Below are 23185 nucleotides of genomic sequence, written 5' to 3'. Positions count from 1 at the left end.
CGCAACAGATGAAAAGATAATACCTCTGCTGTAAAACTGGAACCCGCCATGAGCACACTGCCCAGGAATGGGAAACTCTCCACTCTCTCCACAACTGCCCTATACCGATTGGGAGTTGTGGGGGTGGAGTGTCCGATGGTACAAAATACCCAGGCAGGTGATTAGTTTTAGTGGGGCTGATGGTAAGGCCCCACCTCTTTGTGGCACGCTCCTGGTTCAACAGCAGCGTCTCCAACTCCTCCTCTGAGTGAGAAGCAATTACTAGATCATCGACATATATCAAATGGTTTACCGATACGGGAGCCATTCTTTAACCGCACCAGGGCATCGATCATTTTCCCGTTGTATTTGTACCAGATGGGACTTCCCCTGTTACAGCCATCGAAAGCTTCACAAACTACGTGTTCGAAATAGATGTTAAATAATGTGGGAGCCAGAAGACATCCCTGTCAAACCCCAAGGAAAACGGAATGGCTCCGACTCCTTGCCACGCAGTTTTATCTGGGCCCTCTAACCATCATGAACGTCCTTCATGATTGTGAGCAGAGAGTCAGCGACTTCCAAAGCACGAAGAACGACTCAGAGCCCAGGCCTACTGATGGTATTATAGGCCTTGACCAGGTCAATAAAGCAGAAATGTAGGTCTTGTTAGAATTCTCTACACATCAGCTTTAGGAGACAGACATAAAACATGGCATATGTGCAGGAACGCCCTTTCCTGAAACCGCATTGGGGCTCCGTAAGGCTCTGCTTAGTATGCCTGGCAAGGCGATGTTGAATAATCCTTACCAGGACCTTTCCAGGCACACTGAGGAGTGAGATGCCCCTGTTGTTCTTACAGTCTGTACGGTCCCCCTTCTTAAAGAGGGGGACCATCAATTCATCCTTCCAATGTTGCGGAACTCATCTAGTGGTCCAGAATGTTATTTGATGTCATGTAGGGCAATCTGTGCACAAACGTCACCATCCCTCAGCATTTATCTTGGGAGATCATCTCTGCCCAGTGCCTTCCCTGGGTTCAGACTCTGGATCACCTTCAGTACTTCCTCAACAGATGGCACCTCAGCCAGCCACTCACGGGGGTGACTTCTTCTTCCAACATTTGTGGCACTGCAGCGTCAGCAGGGTCATCCCCACGTTGTGCCAAGATGTTTTCCAGGCTGAGGGATTTCCCATCGCCCAGGACCTCACAGAAATGCTCAGCAAATCTGAAAACCTGTTCCTTGGGGTCAGAAATTGGATCGCCGTTCTTTCCCCTAATGATGGTAATAGGTAAGGCACTGCAGGTTCTTTTTGATGGAATTAAAGAGCGATTTGTGATCGCGGGCCGTTGAGGCGGACTCCATCTCCTCAGCAACTCGCGACCACCACCCATCCTTGCAGCGCCGCACGGCTCTCCGACGTAAGGCTGCGGTAAGCCTCCTCATTCTCTGACATGGGATGCTGTAGTCGATGAGAGTGGGCTTGTCGCTTTTTGTCAGCCAGCTTGAACACCTCCTCTGTCACCCAGGGTCTCTGTGGAGGTCTGAACCGTGTACCCAAAGCAGCCATTGCAGCTGCATGAGCCACAGTCACACACCTCGCCTATTTCCCTTCGACATCAGGAGGAATGGGGGACGATGCTAACCCCAGCCGCAAGCGATAATTAAATTCTCGCTTGTAACTTTCATCAGCTAGCCGAGACCATGCCACTATGTGTGTGAATGCGGTCCTGGGTGTACCCACCACTGGAGTGGAAGAATGGCAGGAGCATCTTACAGATGACAAGTCGATGATCAGTGGGGAGATCAGCTCTACGGTAGGTCCTGGTGTCAAGGAAATGGGCCCACATCCGCTGATCCATCACTATGTAGTCCAGCAGATGTTTTTGCTTGGACCCGGCATACATCCATGATGTTGTGGATGTGCCGATGTCGGAACAGCGTGTTGGTAATTACAAGCCCATGGGCTGCACAAAAATCTAGCAGCCTCTTGCCGTTGTTATTGAGAAGATCTGGCCCATGCCTGCCAATCACTCCAGACCAAGTGCCAGCATCATTAATAACTCGGGAATTGAAGTCACCCAACAAGATTTCTCTATCCTGAGGGGCCACTTTAGCTAGCACCTGTGACAGGAGGTCATAGAAGGCATCTGATTCATTGGCCTTGCCTGCATCCCTCCACGAATGCTCGTCTTCAGTGTGGGCATAAGAAACCACGACCACCACTCCTCGCCTCTGGTTGATGGGAAGGGAAGCCCAAAGTAGCCTGGTGCTTACAGATTCCCACACCTCACCACCATGCTCCCACGCCCCCCTCATTATTTTGTTAAGAAGAGCCACTCCTTGTTGTTTGGCAGTCTGCTGCACCGAGAAGAGGACTGTGCACCCCTCATGGTGGCAGGAGCCAGCGCCGGTCCACCGGACCTCCTGAATACCACAGAGATCCAGGCGGTGCTGGTCCAGCTCCCGACAGATTAGTGGCAGCCTCTCCTCTGCAGTGAGCGTTCGAACAAACCACGTGGCCACACGTAGTGGTTTTTTGTTGTTTCTGGCCTGGAGATATCTTAGAATCCTGTCCCCCTGGGGCCTCTGCGACAAGCTTATTAATTACATTTTTCCATCGTGGTTTAGCGGTAATTAATTGAAGGTGGAAGGGTTACCAACCCCACCCAACCAGAGTGCCCTTTTGACAGCTGTCGTGGTCACAAACGACATAAGGGGAAAGGCCAATCGGAATGCACCCACTCACCCACTCACTCAGCCACTCGCTCACTCACTCATTGATTCGTTCGCTCACTCAAACAGCCACTCACTCACCCAACCGTCCACACACTCACACACTTATCTACCCACCCACCCACCCACATGCTCACTGACTCATCAACACACTCACTCACACACCTACCCACTCACCTATTCATTCACTCACCCACAGTCACTCACTCACCCACTCACACACTCACCCACTCACTCGCTCACTCACTCACACATCCACTCACCTCTTCAACCACTCACTCACCCACTCGCTCACTCACACACCGACCCACTCACTCAACCAGCCATCCACACACTCACACACTTATCTACCCACACACCCACACGCTCACTCAGCCCTCCTCCTTCTCCTCCCTCCTCCTTCTCGACGCCCACCCACAGGAAGGGAATGTAGGACAGATGAAGATTTGTCCACACTTTGATGCACTGCCATCTCCTGGCAGAGCCACGATCTTGCTTCCTCATCAAAGCCCCTCCACAGACAGAAGGGAGTGAGATGGAACAGATGGAGATTAGTGCACAAACTCTACTGTAACACCACCTTCTCCTGGCCAGAGGCAGGGCTTACAGCTCCTCCTCAACACCCACCCACGGGTAGATGGGATTGAGATGGAACAGATGGAGATTAGTCCACACACTTTTTATCGGCTGTTTAACGCCGTGTGGAATCTACATGGCCAGTCACTGCATCCCACAACCTCTGGGTATTCATGGCCACCGTGATGCCCTCCCACCCAGCTGTGCCTTCCCAAAATCAAAGTTTGGCCCTTTGCATCGGTGTAACAAAAACACAATGTTTTGAAAGCAAGATGTCAAAAGTGCAACAGTACCGCACAGGAGGCATAAATCTGCGTCCAATATTATTTGTCAAACGGAACAAAACGCAGAATGTTAGCATCAGTCCAGCTGTCTCCTTGTTTGTGTGTATGTGAGCTGCGTTTCAGTTCAGGCCTGTCCATATCAGCAAGGTGCGGGGCACAATGTATAAGTGGGCGGGAGAATGGAGAGGAAGAGGTGGGGCCTATGTAAGAATTGGTGTGGCCTCGGGAGCAATGGGGCCTCATCAGGCAGAGTTTGGGATGTCGATGGCGATGCACAAGTTCCGTTGGTCTCCTTGGCCTCCTTTGCAAGCAGCAGGGGTAGATTTGAGGCCAGCAGTGGCGGTCGCAGGGGTGGTGGCAACGGCGATGGTGGGGCGGTCGATCCGCCGACATCATCTGGAGTTGCCATGGTGGACTTGCGGGCAGTGGCCCACCAGTGAAAGTTCCGGTATAATTTTCGAAATCTATCAGCCCTGGTGGCTTTGCCACGGGCAGAGGTGGTGGTGGTGGTGGTGGTGATGGCGGCGGTTGTGGCGGCGGTTGTGGCGGCGGCGGCGGCGGTGGCATCAGCAGAGGCCGACCTGCCAGGGGCAGCCGGCGTGGCGATGCCGGTGGATGATTTACCGGTAGCGGCAGCCGACCAAGGCCGTTTTATCCCAAATCTCAGCACGGCAGCGGTTGGGGTGTCAATGCCGGTGACTATTTCCTCAGCAAGAGCCAACAAAGGCCGCCTTAGGACAAGTTTATGATTGGTGGCGGCAGCTGTGGCGGTTTCATCGACGGCGGCAGCTGTCGGGGAATGGTGCGATGTGGTGGATGTGGCGACCGTCATGTGTCCAGCTTTGGTGGTGGAGCAATCGGCGATGGCGGCGGTGGCGCCGGCTGGGATGGCGGTGTTGCCATCGGTGGTGGCGGTGGCTCCAACAGCGGCGGCAGAGATGCTCTCAGTGGCAATGCCATCAGCATCGTCGGCTCCAATGTTCAAATTGCCAATGCCAGACACGAGGGCTGTCAGCTGAGCTTTGTTTTTGCGCAGCTGGGAAAAGAGGCCCCCCAGGTCGGCCTTCCTGGCCTCCTCCGCCCGGAGCAGGCGACGCTGCATCTTGACTTTAGTACGGAGCGCCACGTTCTCTCGTTCGTAGCCTGGGATGGGCGGTAAAAATCGGCATTCTGTCAGTCGCGGCAGGAATAACTGATTACGCATCAGGGCATTCTTCTTCATTGTCATTGCAGCATTGCTAATGGCAGCCCCCTGGTGTCCTTTCATGCGGCCCTTGACATGGGGTTCTCGACAAAACACAAATGTGGGAAACACCCCATCGTCGTGCTGTCACAAACCCCAATGGTTTGAAATGTGCGGAATGCCATCACATTGATGTCTTGTCGGCGAAAGTGACCCTCTTCTGAAAAATGGTGAAGCTCACTACATCGGGGCTGAGAAAATGTCGGCGCCCCGTGAGCAATGTGCTGTCTGACGAGAGAGACCGGCACACTGAAGTCACATATGAGGGCTCATCGAACTCAAATAGAGTGCCCTAGAATCAAGTTGCACAGACGGGTCCATAGATTCACCCAAGTTGCTCAGACAGACGTGTAGATTCACGCAGAGGTCTGTAGTCTCAAGTACACACAGACAGACGTATAGATTCACACAGAGGTATGTAGACTCAAGTTGCTCAGACAGACGTATAGATTCACACAGAGGTCTGTAAACTTAAGTTGCACAGACAGACGTAGAGATTCACACAAGGGTATGTAAAGTGAAGTGGGTCAGACAGACGTGTAGATTCACACAGAGGTCCGTAGACTCAAGTTGCACAGACAGACGTATAGATTCACACAGAGGTCTGTAAACTCAAGTTGCTCAGACAGACGTATAGATAAACAACACAGAGGTCTGTAGACTCAAGTTGCTCAGACAGACATAGAGATTCACACAGAGGTCTGTTAACTCAAGTTGCACAGACAGACGTGTAGATTCACACAGAGGTCTGTAGACTCAAGTTGCACAGACAGACGTGTAGATTCACACAGAGGTCTGCACACTCAAGTACACACAGACAGACGGATAGATTCACACAGAGGTCTGTAGACTCATGTAGCAGAGACAGACGTGTACGTTCACACAGAGGTCTGTAAACTAAAGTTGCACAGATAGACGTGTAGATTCACACAGAGTTCTGTAAACTCAAGTACACACAGACAGACGTGTAGATTCACACAGAGGTCTTAGACTCAAGTTGCTCAGACAGACGTGTAGATTCACACAGTCGTCTGTAAACTCAAGTATACACAGACAGACGGGTAGATTCACACAGAGGTCTGTAAACTAAAGTTGCACAGATAGACGTGTAGATACACACAGAGGTCTGTAAACTCAAGTTGCACAGACAGACGTGTAGATTCACACAGAGGTCTGTAGACTCAAGTTGCTCAGATAGACGTGTAGATGCACCCAGAGGTCTGTAAACTCAAGTACACACAGACAGACGTGTAGATTCACACAGAGGTCTGTAAACTAAAGTTGCACAGGCAGACGTGTAGATTCACATAGAGGTCTGTAAACTCAAGTTGCACAGTGTTGTATACGGCCCTTTTTCCACAATTAATATCCATAAGAATATTTACGGATGCATACACATAGATTTCTTTTTCCTTTCTTTCGTGACAAACAATATATATATATTTTTTATATATAATGAATCAAACCCGTAAGCCAGAAACACGAAAAACCAGATGTCGGTCATAAACAGACCATTAAGAAATAAAGAAATAATAAAACTCTCGAGGCGAGGATGTAACAGCTATCGGCGAAAATCTCCAGATGAACAAGAGTTTGATGGGCCCCTTAGGAAAGGTCCCCCCGAGGTCAGAACACCAAGAGAGCAGACACCAGACGCCAACAGGCTAAATCGTATACATATTCTTTTCCTTATTTTCCAGTAAAACAACAACAAAAAATTAAAAGGCAACAACAAGAATAAGATAAAAGTAGCGAGCCTAACGCTCACTCCAATTAAGAACAGGCCACCAGACACATCAGTGAATTATTATCCAATGATTAATTCGCTATCAAATGATTTTCACCTTTAATACCTTTACTGTTCAAACAAAGCTTGGAGCAAGAATACCGAGTCACATCAAAGGTTATCGAGAAGGAATGAGACAACGAGCAAACTTGCGAAAGAGTTTAAACAATATTCCAAGCAACCCCGACCACATTTGTCTCTCTCACAGCGCGGAGAAGCAGGAATTACACCTTATCACAAGGGGCCATCTGGAAAAGCCAGCCGGGTTTGATGAGGAGACACACCCACCCCACACACGGCAACCAGGCAAAGAAAGTTTTAAAGAAAATTGCAAAATAATATTAATAATAACAACGTGTTAACCTTACACGACATTCCATTATAGAACCTTATAGAACCAAGGGATATGGATTCCAACAATCAAGAAATGGACCTCTTAAACTCAGGATGATAATTATTTTTCTTTTTAATAATTCCATCATAACAATTCGAACCTCGGTAAAACCGAGAGGTGTCGGGAGGACGTAGTTACAAACACGAGTCTTGGCGAACATGGGACCAAATGGTATTTGAGAAAAATAAGTCGAAAGTATAAAGAGGTGCTCCCGACCACCTTTGTCTCTCCCGACCACCTTTGTCTTTCCCTGCAGCACGTGATAAAATGCATACGCTCGGAAGAGCATCTTCACTTGGAAATAAATCAAATACTATGAATCACAAGCAGGATCATAACTGTGTATGATAAGATACCAACTGTGATGTGAAATGTTAAACTTAAAAAAAATCTTAACCATTTCTTTGTGCGTCGGAACGCGAACGGAAAAGGGGGGGGGGGGGGGGGGAACCCGCCCCTCTCTCTGGGTGGAGGGATCAGACAACCAGACGCCACCGAGATGAATCGAGGTGTCTGTTGTCTTGATGTTTATGGCTTGAGGAAAGACCCGAACAGGGCCATGTCATAAATGACACACACACAAACATACACACTGACACACGAACCCCCCCCACCACCGACACACGAACCTCCCCCACCGACATACGATCAGATCAAAGATAGCTCCACCTCGTGAGGGGGAGCCGAGAAGGGGAGAGATTTTTGGCATAAAAAGGAGCCGTTTCAGCATAGAAGAAGGCTCATCAGCCCTCGGGGCCAACTCATCAGCCCTCGGGGGCAGCTCAACAGAAGAAGACTCATCTCAACTCAGCTCAACAGAAGAAGACTCATCTCAACTCAACTCAGCAGAAGAAAAACTTGACCTGTCGCTCGCGAGCGCAGCGTCAGCTACTACAGCAGCGGAAAGAGCGCGCGCCAGCGTAGCTCATCCAGCAGTGGAGGAAACTGCTGTCAGCGAATCAGCACGGGCGCGTTCGCGCATCTTCAAGGAGAAAGAGCGCGGCCAGCAACGCCAAGCAAGAGCGTGCAGCAGCTCAGCCAGCAGTGGAGAGAAACTGCTGTCAGCGAACCAGCACGGGTGCGTTCGCGCATCTTCAAGGAGAGGGAGCGCGCGCCACCAGCGTGCCATCAGCACCAGCATCAGCACCAGCGCGTGCCAACAGCGCGCCACCAGCGTGCCACCAGCACCAGCACCAGCGCCACCACGAGCGAATCGTGAGCCTGCAATCTACAACCGCCGACGACGGAGCACCAGCGCGCCGCTGCGGGCGTGCTTCTAACGCCGTCTACCAGACGGTCATCTCAGCTACAACAACGCATCTACTCGTTCACCAACGTCCGTCGAGTCCGAACCAACTACTGAAAGAAGAATCAACTGATACGTATGATACACTGCCCCCCACTACACGACAAACCAGACGTCTGCTTGACGCAAAGAATCGATTCCGAACATTGGCCTACTCTTTCACCACTCATACCATTCAACACACACACACACACACGGGCCATTAACAAAGCCTAAAAACCTCAAGCCATTGAACCATCCGTGATTGTGGAAACATCGCAACGACCGAGTGAATAATCCATCGTTTTTAAGAGTGTTCATAATTTTTCTCCGTAATACTGTGCTGGGGCTGTACTTCTAACCGCATAAATTACCAACTGACCCATTAACAAGGATTAATTCTTGACTCCTCACCACGGAGCGCCGCTCGCGGTGATAGAGAGCTTGTTCAACCGGTTCCCTGTCAGGGGTCTGGCCACAATTAATTAAAAGATTGGCCCGAGATAAGGATATCGAAAGAAAACATCGCCACCCATTGAGTCGCGTTGAGAAGTTGATTAGGAATACTTGAGTCGTTCGTTAATATTTGTCTTTCTGCATAATCTTGCCGGTATCCACGAATGAAATAACGAATTCAAACGCATATTTGTGCCTCCAAGAATAATACTGGTTGGAGTGCCCTGTCAACGAGTAGCGTTGCATAATAATCAGTCATCCTATTGTTAACAACGTGACAATAATTGCATTAAGGGCCGCGCATGATCAGTGACCGAATGCTGTTTTGTGTGACAATTCAAGTAACGAAGCATTGTGGCCATCGAGTGGTGTTGATAAGGCAATTCGAAGTATTTCAGTCGAACGCTTTAAATTCATAATCGTTATGAATCAATGAACGAACATCAACGTGGTACTGTGCTGACGATTTCAAGCATAATAACTTCGCATATCAGAATGTATTAAGGATTGGATACGAATCAAAGACCAAGTGCCGTGTTGTGTAACAATTCAAGCATACGAGTTTGCATATTATAAAGTTAAGGTTTGATAGAATAGTTCGCATGTTTTTAATCTCTCTCTCTCAACAACCGATCGATTGCGTTACGCGTCGGGAATTAACCACAGGTGCCGCTATCGAGGTGAAACGACGCAATCGTGATGGTATCATGTTAACGCTGTGTTGAAATTCCAAAATCCCGAGATTGAGTTTTCATATTATCCAAAAATTAAAGTTAGCTAGAAATAAAATTGATTAAAGCAGAAGGTTTGTGTGTGATTCTTCCTGAAATTCTGCATAATATTGTTCTGCGTATGAGATCTGAATCCTGGGGACCTATCATAAGCACACTATCACCACATGATCCATAACACACATAATCCGTAATGTTCAATCGAGAGTAATCGTATCCTTATCGATAATACGGAATTTAAGAGCAGAGTCGAATCGTCTCTCTCTCATTCACGCTCACAACGCCTGCGTCACTGCATACGATTAATTGCGTTATTCCAATTCATAACACAATCCTCGTCACCGAGGCTCGACCTGATAATCCACAACGACCTGCATTATCATAACCACGCCCACTCGCATAAATTAATACGATTATCTCTCGAATCAGCATAATTTATGCACATAATTACACTAATTAACATAATTTCAGATAAATTATGCAAATCTCAAATTTCATTTAATTTTCATTATTATAACCCCAATTTTCATAACACCTATATATACAACAACAGACAGACATGTAGATTCACACAGATGTCTGTAGACTCAAGTTGCACAAACAGACGAGTAGATTCACACAGAGGTCTGCAGACTCAAGTACACACAGACAGACGTATAGATTCACACAGAGGTCTGTAGACTCAAGTGGCAGAGACAGACATGTACGTTCACACAGAGGTCTGTAAACTCAAGTACACACAGATATACGTGTAGATTCACACAGAAGTCTGTAGACTCAACTTGCATAGACAGACGTGTAGATTCACACAGAGGTCTGTAGACTCAAGTTGCACAGAGAGACGTATAGATTCACACAAAGGTCTGTAAACTCAAGTTGCTCAGAAAGACGTATAGCTAAACATCACAGAGTTCTGTAGACTCAAGTTGCCCAGACAGACGAAGAGATTCACACAGAGGTCTGAAGAATCAAGTTGCTCAGACAGACGTGTAGATTCACACAGATGTCTGTAGACTCACGTTGCTCAGACAGACGTGTTGATTCACACAGAGGTCTATAAACTCAAGTTGCACAGACAGACGTGTAGATTCACACAGAGGTCTGTAAACTCAAGTTGCACAGACAGACGTATAGATTCACACAGAGGTCTGTAAACTCAAGTACACACAGACAGACGTGTAGATTCACACAGAGGTCTGTAGACTCAAGTTGCTCAGGCAGACGTGTAGATTCACACAGTGGTCTGTAAACTCAAGTACACACAGACAGACGTGTAGATTGACACAGAGGTCTGTAAACTCAAGTTGCAGAGACAGACGTATAGATTCACACAGAGGTCTGTAAACTCAAGTACACACAGACAGACGTGTAGATTCACACAGAGGTCTGTAGACTCAAGTTGCACAGACAGATGTGTAGATTCACATAGAGGTCTGTAAACTCAAGTTGCACAGACAGACATGTAGATTCACACAGATGTCTGTAGACTCAAGTTGCACAAACAGACGAGTAGATTCACACAGAGGTCTGCAGACTCAAGTACACACAGACAGACGTATAGATTCACACAGAGGTCTGTAGACTCAAGTGGCAGAGACAGACATGTACGTTCACACAGAGGTCTGTAAACTCAAGTACACACAGATATACGTGTAGATTCACACAGAAGTCTATAGACTCAACTTGCACAGAGAGACGTATAGATTCACACAAAGGTCTGTAAACTCAAATTGCTCAGAAAGACGTATAGATAAACATCACAGAGTTCTGTAGACTCAAGTTGCCCAGACAGACGAAGAGATTCACACAGAGGTCTGAAGAATCAAGTTGCTCAGACAGACGTGTAGATTCACACAGATGTCTGTAGACTCACGTTGCTCAGACAGACGTGTTGATTCACACAGAGGTCTATAAACTCAAGTTGCACAGACAGACGTGTAGATTCACACAGAGGTCTGTAAACTCAAGTTGCACAAACAGACGTATAGATTCACACAGAGGTCTGTAAACTCAAGTACACACAGACAGACGTGTAGATTCACACAGAGGTCTGTAGACTCAAGTTGCTCAGGCAGACGTGTAGATTCACACAGTGGTCTGTAAACTCAAGTACACACAGACAAACGTGTAGATTCACACAGAGGTCTGTAAACTCAAGTTGCACAGACAGACGTGTAGATTCACACAGAGGTCTGTAGACTCAAGTTGCTCAGACAGACGTAGAGATTCACACAGAGGTCTGTAAACTCAAGTTGCTCAGACAGACGTTTAGATTCACACAGAGGTCTGTAAACTCAAGTTGCACAGACAGACGTGTAGATTCACACAGATGTCTGCAGACTCAAGTTGCAAAGGAAGACGTGTAGATTCACACAGAGGTCTGCAGACTCAAGTACACACAGACAGACGGATAGATTCACACAGAGGTCTGTAGAGTCAAGTGGCAGAGACAGACGTGTACGTTCACACCGAGGTCTTTAAACTCAAGTACACACAGATAGACGTGTAGATTCACACAGACGTCTGTAGACTCAACTTGCACAGACACACGTGTAGATTCACACAGAGGTCTGTAGACTCAAGTTGCACAAAGAGACGTATAGATTCACACAGAGGTCTGTAAACTCAAGTTGCTCAGAAAGACGTATAGATAAACAACACAGAGTTCTGTAGACTCAAGTTGCCCAGACAGACGAAGAGATTCACACAGAGGTCTGAAGAATCAAGTTGCTCAGACAGACGTGTAAATTCACACAGATGTCTGTAGACTCACATTGCTCAGACAGACGTGTTGATTCACACAGAGGTCTATAAACTCAAGTTGCACAGACAGACGTGTAGATTCACACAGAGGTCTGTAAACTCAAGTTGCACAGACAGACGTATAGATTCACACAGAGGTCTGTAAACTCAAGTACACACAGACAGACGTGTAGATTCACACAGAGGTCTTTAGACTCAAGTTGCTCAGACAGACGTGTAGATTCACACAGTGGTCTGTAAACTCAAGTACACACAGACAAACGTGTAGATTCACACAGAGGTCTGTAAACTCAAGTTGCACAGACAGACGTGTAGATTCACACAGAGGTCTGTAGACTCAAGTTGCTCAGACAGACGTAGAGATTCACACAGAGGTCTGTAAACTCAAGTTGCTCAGACAGACGCTTAAATTCACACAGAGGTCTGTAAACTCAAGTTGCACAGACAGACCTGTAGATTCACACAGATGTCTGCAGACTCAAGTTGCAAAGGAAGACGTGTAGATTCACACAGAGGTCTGCAGACTCAAGTACACACAGACAGACGGATAGATTCACACAGAGGTCTGTAGACTCAAGTGGCAGAGACAGACATGTACGTTCACACAGAGGTCTTTAAACTCAAGTACACACAGATATACGTGTAGATTCACACAGAAGTCTGTAGACTCAACTTGCATAGACAGACGTGTAGATTCACACAGAGGTCTGTAGACTCAAGTTGCACAGAGAGACGTATAGATTCACACAAAGGTCTGTAAACTCAAGTTGCTCAGAAAGACGTATAGCTAAACATCACAGAGTTCTGTAGACTCAAGTTGCCCAGACAGACGAAGAGATTCACACAGAGGTCTGAAGAATCAAGTTGCTCAGACAGACGTGTAGATTCACACAGATGTCTGTAGACTCACGTTGCTCAGACAGACGTGTTGATTCACACAGAGGTCTATAAACTCAAGTTGCACAGACAGACGTGTAGATTCACACAGAGGGCTGTAAACTCAAGTTGCACAGACAGACGTATAGATTCACACAGAGGTCTGTAAACTCAAGTACACACAGACAGACGTGTAGATTCACACAGAGGTCTGTAGACTCAAGTTGCTCAGGCAGACGTGTAGATTCACACAGTGGTCTGTAAACTCAAGTACACACAGACAGACGTGTAGATTGACACAGAGGTCTGTAAACTCAAGTTGCAGAGACAGACGTATAGATTCACACAGAGGTCTGTAAACTCAAGTACACACAGACAGACGTGTAGATTCACACAGAGGTCTGTAGACTCAAGTTGCACAGACAGATGTGTAGATTCACATAGAGGTCTGTAAACTCAAGTTGCACAGACAGACATGTAGATTCACACAGATGTCTGTAGACTCAAGTTGCACAAACAGACGAGTAGATTCACACAGAGGTCTGCAGACTCAAGTACACACAGACAGACGTATAGATTCACACAGAGGTCTGTAGACTCAAGTGGCAGAGACAGACATGTACGTTCACACAGAGGTCTGTAAACTCAAGTACACACAGAAATACGTGTAGATTCACACAGAAGTCTGTAGACTCAACTTGCACAGAGAGACGTATAGATTCACACAAAGGTCTGTAAACTCAAATTGCTCAGAAAGACGTATAGATAAACATCACAGAGTTCTGTAGACTCAAGTTGCCCAGACAGACGAAGAGATTCACACAGAGGTCTGAAGAATCAAGTTGCTCAGACAGACGTGTAGATTCACACAGATGTCTGTAGACTCACGTTGCTCAGACAGACGTGTTGATTCACACAGAGGTCTATAAACTCAAGTTGCACAGACAGACGTGTAGATTCACACAGAGGTCTGTAAACTCAAGTTGCACAAACAGACGTATAGATTCACACAGAGGTCTGTAAACTCAAGTACACACAGACAGACGTGTAGATTCACACAGAGGTCTGTAGACTCAAGTTGCTCAGGCAGACGTGTAGATTCACACAGTGGTCTGTAAACTCAAGTACACACAGACAAACGTGTAGATTCACACAGAGGTCTGTAAACTCAAGTTGCACAGACAGACGTGTAGATTCACACAGAGGTCTGTAGACTCAAGTTGCTCAGACAGACGTAGAGATTCACACAGAGGTCTGTAAACTCAAGTTGCTCAGACAGACGTTTAGATTCACACAGAGGTCTGTAAACTCAAGTTGCACAGACAGACGTGTAGATTCACACAGATGTCTGCAGACTCAAGTTGCAAAGGAAGACGTGTAGATTCACACAGAGGTCTGCAGACTCAAGTACACACAGACAGACGGATAGATTCACACAGAGGTCTGTAGAGTCAAGTGGCAGAGACAGACGTGTACGTTCACACCGAGGTCTTTAAACTCAAGTACACACAGATAGACGTGTAGATTCACACAGACGTCTGTAGACTCAACTTGCACAGACACACGTGTAGATTCACACAGAGGTCTGTAGACTCAAGTTGCACAGAGAGACGTATAGATTCACACAGAGGTCTGTAAACTCAAGTTGCTCAGAAAGACGTATAGATAAACAACACAGAGTTCTGTAGACTCAAGTTGCCCAGACAGACGAAGAGATTCACACAGAGGTCTGAAGAATCAAGTTGCTCAGACAGACGTGTAAATTCACACAGATGTCTGTAGACTCACATTGCTCAGACAGACGTGTTGATTCACACAGAGGTCTATAAACTCAAGTTGCACAGACAGACGTGTAGATTCACACAGAGGTCTGTAAACTCAAGTTGCACAGACAGACGTATAGATTCACACAGAGGTCTGTAAACTCAAGTACACACAGACAGACGTGTAGATTCACACAGAGGTCTTTAGACTCAAGTTGCTCAGACAGACGTGTAGATTCACACAGTGGTCTGTAAACTCAAGTACACACAGACAAACGTGTAGATTCACACAGAGGTCTGTAAACTCAAGTTGCACAGACAGACGTGTAGATTCACACAGAGGTCTGTAGACTCAAGTTGCTCAGACAGACGTAGAGATTCACACAGAGGTCTGTAAACTCAAGTTGCTCAGACAGACGTTTAAATTCACACAGAGGTCTGTAAACTCAAGTTGCACAGACAGACCTGTAGATTCACACAGATGTCTGCAGACTCAAGTTGCAAAGGAAGACGTGTAGATTCACACAGAGGTCTGCAGACTCAAGTACACACAGACAGACGGATAGATTCACACAGAGGTCTGTAGACTCAAGTGGCAGAGACAGACGTGTACGTTCACACAGAGGTCTTTAAACTCAAGTACACACAGATAGACGTGTAGATTCACACAGACGTCTGTAGACTCAACTTGCACAGACACGTGTAGATTCACACAGAGGTCTGTAGACTCAAGTTGCACAGAGAGACGTATAGATTCACACAGAGGTCTGTAAACTCAAGTTGCTCAGAAAGACGTATAGATAAACAACACAGAGTTCTGTAGACTCAAGTTGCCCAGACAGACGAAGAGATTCACACAGAGGTCTGAAGAAACAAGTTGCTCAGACAGACGTGTAAATTCACACAGATGTCTGTAGACTCACATTGCTCAGACAGACGTGTTGATTCACACAGAGGTCTATAAACTCAAGTTGCACAGACAGACGTGTAGATTCACACAGAGGTCTGTAAACTCAAGTTGCACAGACAGACGTATAGATTCACACAGAGGTCTGTAAACTCAAGTACACACAGACAGACGTGTAGATTCACACAGAGGTCTGTAGACTCAAGTTGCTCAGGCAGACGTGTAGATTCACACAGTGGTCTGTAAACTCAAGTACACACGGACAGACGTGTAGATTGACACAGAGGTCTGTAAACTAAAGTTGCACAGATAGACGTGTAGATTCACACAGAGGTCTGTAAACTCAAGTACACACAGACAGACGTGTAGATTGACACAGAGGTCTTTAGATTCAAGTTGCTCAGACAGACGTGTAGATTCACACAGTGGTCTGTAAACTCAAGTACACACAGACAAACGTGTAGATTCACACAGAGGTCTGTAAACTCAAGTTGCACAGACAGACGTGTAGATTCACACAGAGGTCTGTAGACTCAAGTTGCTCAGACAGACGTAGAGATTCACACAGAGGTCTGTAAACTCAAGTTGCTCAGACAGACGTTTAGATTCACACAGAGGTCTGTAAACTCAAGTTGCACAGACAGACGTGTAGATTCACACAGAGGTCTGCAGACTCAAGTTGCAAAGGAAGACGTGTAGATTCACACAGAGGTCTGCAGACTCAAGTACACACAGACAGACGGATAGATTCACACAGAGGTCTGTAGACTCAAGTGGCAGAGACAGACGTGTACGTTCACACAGAGGTCTTTAAACTCAAGTACACACAGATAGACGTGTAGATTCACACAGACGTATGTAGACTCAACTTGCACAGACACACGTGTAGATTCACACAGAGGTCTGTAGACTCAAGTTGCACAGAGAGACGTATAGATTCACACAGAGGTCTGTAAACTCAAGTTGCTCAGAAAGACGTATAGATAAACAACACAGAGGTCTGTAGACTCAAATTGCACAGACAGACGTGTAGATTCACACAGAGGTCTGTAAACTAAAGTTGCACAGGCAGACGTGTAGATTCACAAAGAGGTCTGTAAACTCAAGTTGCACAGACAGACGTGTAGATTCACACAGAGGTCTGCAGACTCAAGTACACACAGACAGACGTATAGATTCACACAGAGGTCTGTAGACTCAAGTGGCAGAGACAGACATGTACGTTCACACAGAGGTCTGTAAACTCAAGTACACACAGATATACGTGTAGATTCACACAGAAGTCTGTAGACTCAACTTGCATAGACAGACGTGTAGATTCACACAGAGGTCTGTAGACTCAAGTTGCACAGAGAGACGTATAGATTCACACAAAGGTCTGTAAACTCAAATTGCTCAGAAAGACGTATAGATAAACATCACAGAGTTCTGTAGACTCAAGTTGCCCAGACAGACGAAGAGATTCACACAGAGGTCTGAAGAATCAAGTTGCTCAGACAGACGTGTAGATTCACACAGATGTCTGTAGACTCACGTTGCTCAGACAGACGTGTTGATTCACACAGAGGTCTATAAACTCAAGTTGCACAGACAGACGTGTAGATTCACACAGAGGTCTGTAAACTCAAGTTGCACAAACAGACGTATAGATTCACACAGAGGTCTGTAAACTCAAGTACACACAGACAGACGTGTAGATTCACACAGAGGTCTGTAGACTCAAGTTGCTCAGGCAGACGTGTAGATTCACACAGTGGTCTGTAAACTCAAGTACACACAGACAGACGTGTAGATTGACACAGAGGTCTGTAAACTAAAGTTGCACAGATAGACGTGTAGATTCACACAGAGGTCTGTAAACTCAAGTACACACAGACAGACGTGTAGATTCACACAGAGGTCTTTAGACTCAAGTTGCTCAGACAGACGTGTAGATTCACACAGTGGTCTGTAAACTCAAGTACACACAAACAAACGTGTAGATTCACACAGAGGTCTGTAAACTCAAGTTGCACAGACAGACGTGTAGATTCACACAGAGGTCTGTAGACTCAAGTTGCTCAGACAGACGTAGAGATTCACACAGAGGTCTGTAAACTCAAGTTGCTCAGACAGACGTTTAGATTCACACAGAGGTCTGTAAACTCAAGTTGCACAGACAGACGTGTAGATTCACACAGATGTCTGCAGACTCAAGTTGCAAAGGAAGACGTGTAGATTCACACAGAGGTCTGCAGACTCAAGTACACACAGACAGACGGATAGATTCACACAGAGGTCTGTAGACTCAAGTGGCAGAGACAGACGTGTACGTTCACACAGAGGTCTTTAAACTCAAGTACACACAGATAGACGTGTAGATTCACACAGACGTCTGTAGACTCAACTTGCACAGACACACGTGTAGATTCACACAGAGGTCTGTAGACTCAAGTTGCACAGAGAGACGTATAGATTCACACAGAGGTCTGTAAACTCAAGTTGCTCAGAAAGACGTATAGATAAACAACACAGAGTTCTGTGGACTCAATTTGCCCAGACAGACGAAGAGATTCACACAGAGGTCTGAAGAATCAAGTTGCTCAGACAGACGTGTAAATTCACACAGATGTCTGTAGACTCACATTGCTCAGACAGACGTGTTGATTCACACAGAGGTCTATAAACTCAAGTTGCACAGACAGACGTGTAGATTCACACAGAGGTCTGTAAACTCAAGTTGCACAGACAGACGTATAGATTCACACAGAGGTCTGTAAACTCAAGTACACACAGACAGACGTGTAGATTAACACAGAGGTCTTTAGACTCAAGTTGCTCAGACAGACGTGTAGATTCACACAGTGGTCTGTAAACTCAAGTACACACAGACAAACGTGTAGATTCACACAGAGGTCTGTAAACTCAAGTTGCACAGACAGACGTGTAGATTCACACAGAGTTCTGTGGACTCAAGTTGCCCAGACAGACGAAGAGATTCACACAGAGGTCTGAAGAATCAAGTTGCTCAGACAGACGTGTAAATTCACACAGATGTCTGTAGACTCACATTGCTCAGACAGACGTGTTGATTCACACAGAGGTCTATAAACTCAAGTTGCACAGACAGACGTTTAGATTCACACAGAGGTCTGTAAACTCAAGTTGCACAGACAGACGTATAGATTCACACAGAGGTCTGTAAACTCAAGTACACACAGACAGACGTGTAGATTAACACAGAGGTCTTTAGACTCAAGTTGCTCAGACAGACGTGTAGATTCACACAGTGGTCTGTAAACTCAAGTACACACAGACAAACGTGTAGATTCACACAGAGGTCTGTAAACTCAAGTTGCACAGACAGACGTGTAGATTCACACAGAGGTCTGTAGACTCAAGTTGCTCAGACAGACGTAGAGATTCACACAGAGGTCTGTAAACTCAAGTTGCTCAGACAGACGTTTAGATTCACACAGAGGTCTGTAAACTCAAGTTGCACAGACAGACCTGTAGATTCACACAGATGTCTGCAGACTCAAGTTGCAAAGGAAGACGTGTAGATTCACACAGAGGTCTGCAGACTCAAGTACACACAGACAGACGGATAGATTCACACAGAGGTCTGTAGACTCAAGTGGCAGAGACAGACGTGTACGTTCACACAGAGGTCTTTAAACTCAAGTACACACAGATAGACGTGTAGATTCACACAGACGTCTGTAGACTCAACTTGCACAGACACACGTGTAGATTCACACAGAGGTCTGTAGACTCAAGTTGCACAGAGAGACGTATAGATTCACACAGAGGTCTGTAAACTCAAGTTGCTCAGAAAGACGTATAGATAAACAACACAGAGTTCTGTAGACTCAAGTTGCCCAGACAGACGAAGAGATTCACACAGAGGTCTGAAGAATCAAGTTGCTCAGACAGACGTGTAAATTCACACAGATGTCTGTAGACTCACATTGCTCAGACAGACGTGTTGATTCACACAGAGGTCTATAAACTCAAGTTGCACAGACAGACGTGTAGATTCACACAGAGGTCTGTAAACTCAAGTTGCACAGACAGACGTATAGATTCACACAGAGGTCTGTAAACTCAAGTACACACAGACAGACGTGTAGATTCACACAGAGGTCTGTAGACTCAAGTTGCTCAGGCAGACGTGTAGATTCACACAGTGGTCTGTAAACTCAAGTACACACGGACAGACGTGTAGATTGACACAGAGGTCTGTAAACTAAAGTTGCACAGATAGACGTGTAGATTCACACAGAGGTCTGTAAACTCAAGTACACACAGACAGACGTGTAGATTGACACAGAGGTCTTTAGATTCAAGTTGCTCAGACAGACGTGTAGATTCACACAGTGGTCTGTAAACTCAAGTACACACAGACAAACGTGTAGATTCACACAGAGGTCTGTAAACTCAAGTTGCACAGACAGACGTGTAGATTCACACAGAGGTCTGTAGACTCAAGTTGCTCAGACAGACGTAGAGATTCACACAGAGGTCTGTAAACTCAAATTGCTCAGACAGACGTTTAGATTCACACAGAGGTCTGTAAACTCAAGTTGCACAGACAGACGTGTAGATTCACACAGAGGTCTGCAGACTCAAGTTGCAAAGGAAGACGTGTAGATTCACACAGAGGTCTGCAGACTCAAGTACACACAGACAGACGGATAGATTCACACAGAGGTCTGTAGACTCAAGTGGCAGAGACAGACGTGTACGTTCACACAGAGGTCTTTAAACTCAAGTACACACAGATAGACGTGTAGATTCACACAGACGTATGTAGACTCAACTTGCACAGACACACGTGTAGATTCACACAGAGGTCTGTAGACTCAAGTTGCACAGAGAGACGTATATATTCACACAGAGGTCTGTAAACTCAAGTTGCTCAGAAAGACGTATAGATAAACAACACAGAGGTCTGTAGACTCAAGTTGCACAGACAGACGTGTAGATTCACACAGAGGTCTGTAAACTAAAGTTGCACAGGCAGACGTGTAGATTCACAAAGAGGTCTGTAAACTCAAGTTGCACAGACAGACGTGTAGATTCACACAGAGGTCTGTAAACTCAAGTTGCACAGACAGACGTGTAGATTCACACAGAGGTCTGTAAACTAAAGTTGCACAGGCATACGTGTAGATTCACACAGAGGTCTGTAAACTCAAGTACACACAGACAGACGTGTAGATTCACACAGAGGTCTGTAAACTAAAGTTGCACACGCAGACGTGTAGATTCACACAGAGGTCTGTAAACTCAAGTTGCACAGACAGACGTATAGATTCACACAGACGTCTGTAAACTCAAGTTGCACAGAAAGACGTGTAGATTCACACAGAGGTCTGCAGACTCAAGTACACACAGACAGACGGATAGATTCACACAGAGGTCTGTAGACTCATGTAGCAGAGACAGACGTGTACGTTCACACAGAGGTCTGTAAACTAAAGTTGCACAGATAGACGTGTAGATTCACACAGAGGTCTGTAAACTCAAGTACACACAGACAGACGTGTAGATTCACACAGAGGTCTTTAGACTCAAGTTGCTCAGACAGACGTGTAGATTCACACAGTGGTCTGTAAACTCAAGTACACACAGACAGACGTGTAGATTCACGCAAAGGTCTGTAAACTAAAGTTGCACAGATAGACGTGTAGATTCACACAGAGGTCTGTAAACTAAAGTTGCACAGACAGACGTGTAGATTCACACAGAGGTCTGTAGACTCAAGTTGCTCAGACAGACGTAGAGATTCACACAGAGGTCTGTAATCTCAAGTTGCTCACACAGACGTGTAGATTCACACAGAGGTCTGTAAACTCAAGTTGCACAGACAGACGTGTAGATTCACACAGAGGTCTGAAGACTCAAGTTGCAAAGAAAGACGTGTAGATTCACACAGAGGTCTGCAGACTCAAGTACACACAGACAGACGGATAGATTCACACAGAGGTCTGTAGACTCAAGTGGCAGAGACAGACGTGTACGTTAACACAGAGGTCTGTAAACTCAAGTACACACAGATAGACGTGTAGATTCACACTAAAGTCTGTAGACTCAACTTGCACAGACACACGTGTAGATTCACACAGAGGTCTGTAGACTCAAGTTGCACAGAGAGACGCATAGATTCACACAGAGGTCTGTAAACTCAAGTTGCTCAGAAAGACGTATAGATAAACAACACAGAGGTCTGTAGACTCAAGTTGCACAGACAGACGAGTAGATTCACACAGAGGTCTGTAAACTAAAGTTGCACAGGCAGACGTGTAGATTCACAAAGAGGTCTGTAAACTCAAGTTGCACAGACAGACGTGTAGATTCACACAGAGGTCTGTAAACTCAAGTTGCACAGACAGACGTGTAAATTCACACAGAGGTCTGTAGACTCAAGTTGCACAGACAGACGTATAGATTCACACAGAGGTCTGTAAACTCAAGTACACACAGACAGATGTGTAGATTCACACAGAGGTCTGTAAACTAAAGTTGCACAGGCAGACGTTTAGATTCACACAGAGGTCTGTAAACTCAAGTTGCACAGACAGACGTGTAGATTCACACAGAGGTTTGTAAACTCAAGTTGCACAGACAGACGTATAGATTCACACAGACGTCTGTAAACTCAAGTTGCACAGAAAGACGTGTAGATTCACACAGAGGTCTGCAGACTCAAGTACAAACAGACAGACGGATAGATTCACACAGAGGTCTGTAGACTCAAGTAGCAGAGACAGACGTGTACGTTCACACAGAGGTCTGTAAACTCAAGTACACACAGATATACGTGTAGATTCACACAGAAGTCTTTAGACTCAACTTGCACAGACAGACGTGTAGATTCACACAGAGGTCTGTAGACTCAAGTGGCACAGAGAGACGTATAGATTCACACAGAGGTCTGCAGACTCAAGTACAAACAGACAGACGGATAGATTCACACAGAGGTCTGTAAACTCAAGTTGCTCAGACAGACGTGTAGTATCACACGCAGGTCTGTAGACTCAAGTTGCACAGACAGACGTGTAGATTCACACAGAGGTCTGTAAACTCAAGTTGCACAGATAGACGTGTAGATTCACACAGAGGTCTGTAGACTCAAGTTGCTCAGACAGACGTAGAGATTCACACAGACGTCTGTAAACTCAAGTTGCTCAGACAGACGTATAGATTCACACAGAGGTCTGTAAACTCAAGTTGCACAGACAGACGTGTAGATTCACACAGAGGTCTGTAGACTCAAGTTTCAAAGACAGACGTGTAGATTCACACAGAGGTCTGTAAACTCAAGTACACACAGACAGACGTGTAGATTCACACAGAGGTCTGTAAACTAAAGTTGCACAGGCAGACGTGTAGATTCACACAGAGGTCTGTAAACTCAAG

The sequence above is a fragment of the Petromyzon marinus genome, chromosome 3 (genome assembly GCF_048934315.1).
Source record: "Petromyzon marinus isolate PM22_M1 ecotype Great Lakes invasive population chromosome 3, UKy_Petmar_22M1.pri1.0, whole genome shotgun sequence".
NCBI lineage: Eukaryota > Metazoa > Chordata > Hyperoartia > Petromyzontiformes > Petromyzontidae > Petromyzon > Petromyzon marinus.
The sequence above is the reverse complement of the archived record's forward strand: the minus strand, read 5'-3'. Positions refer to the sequence as shown.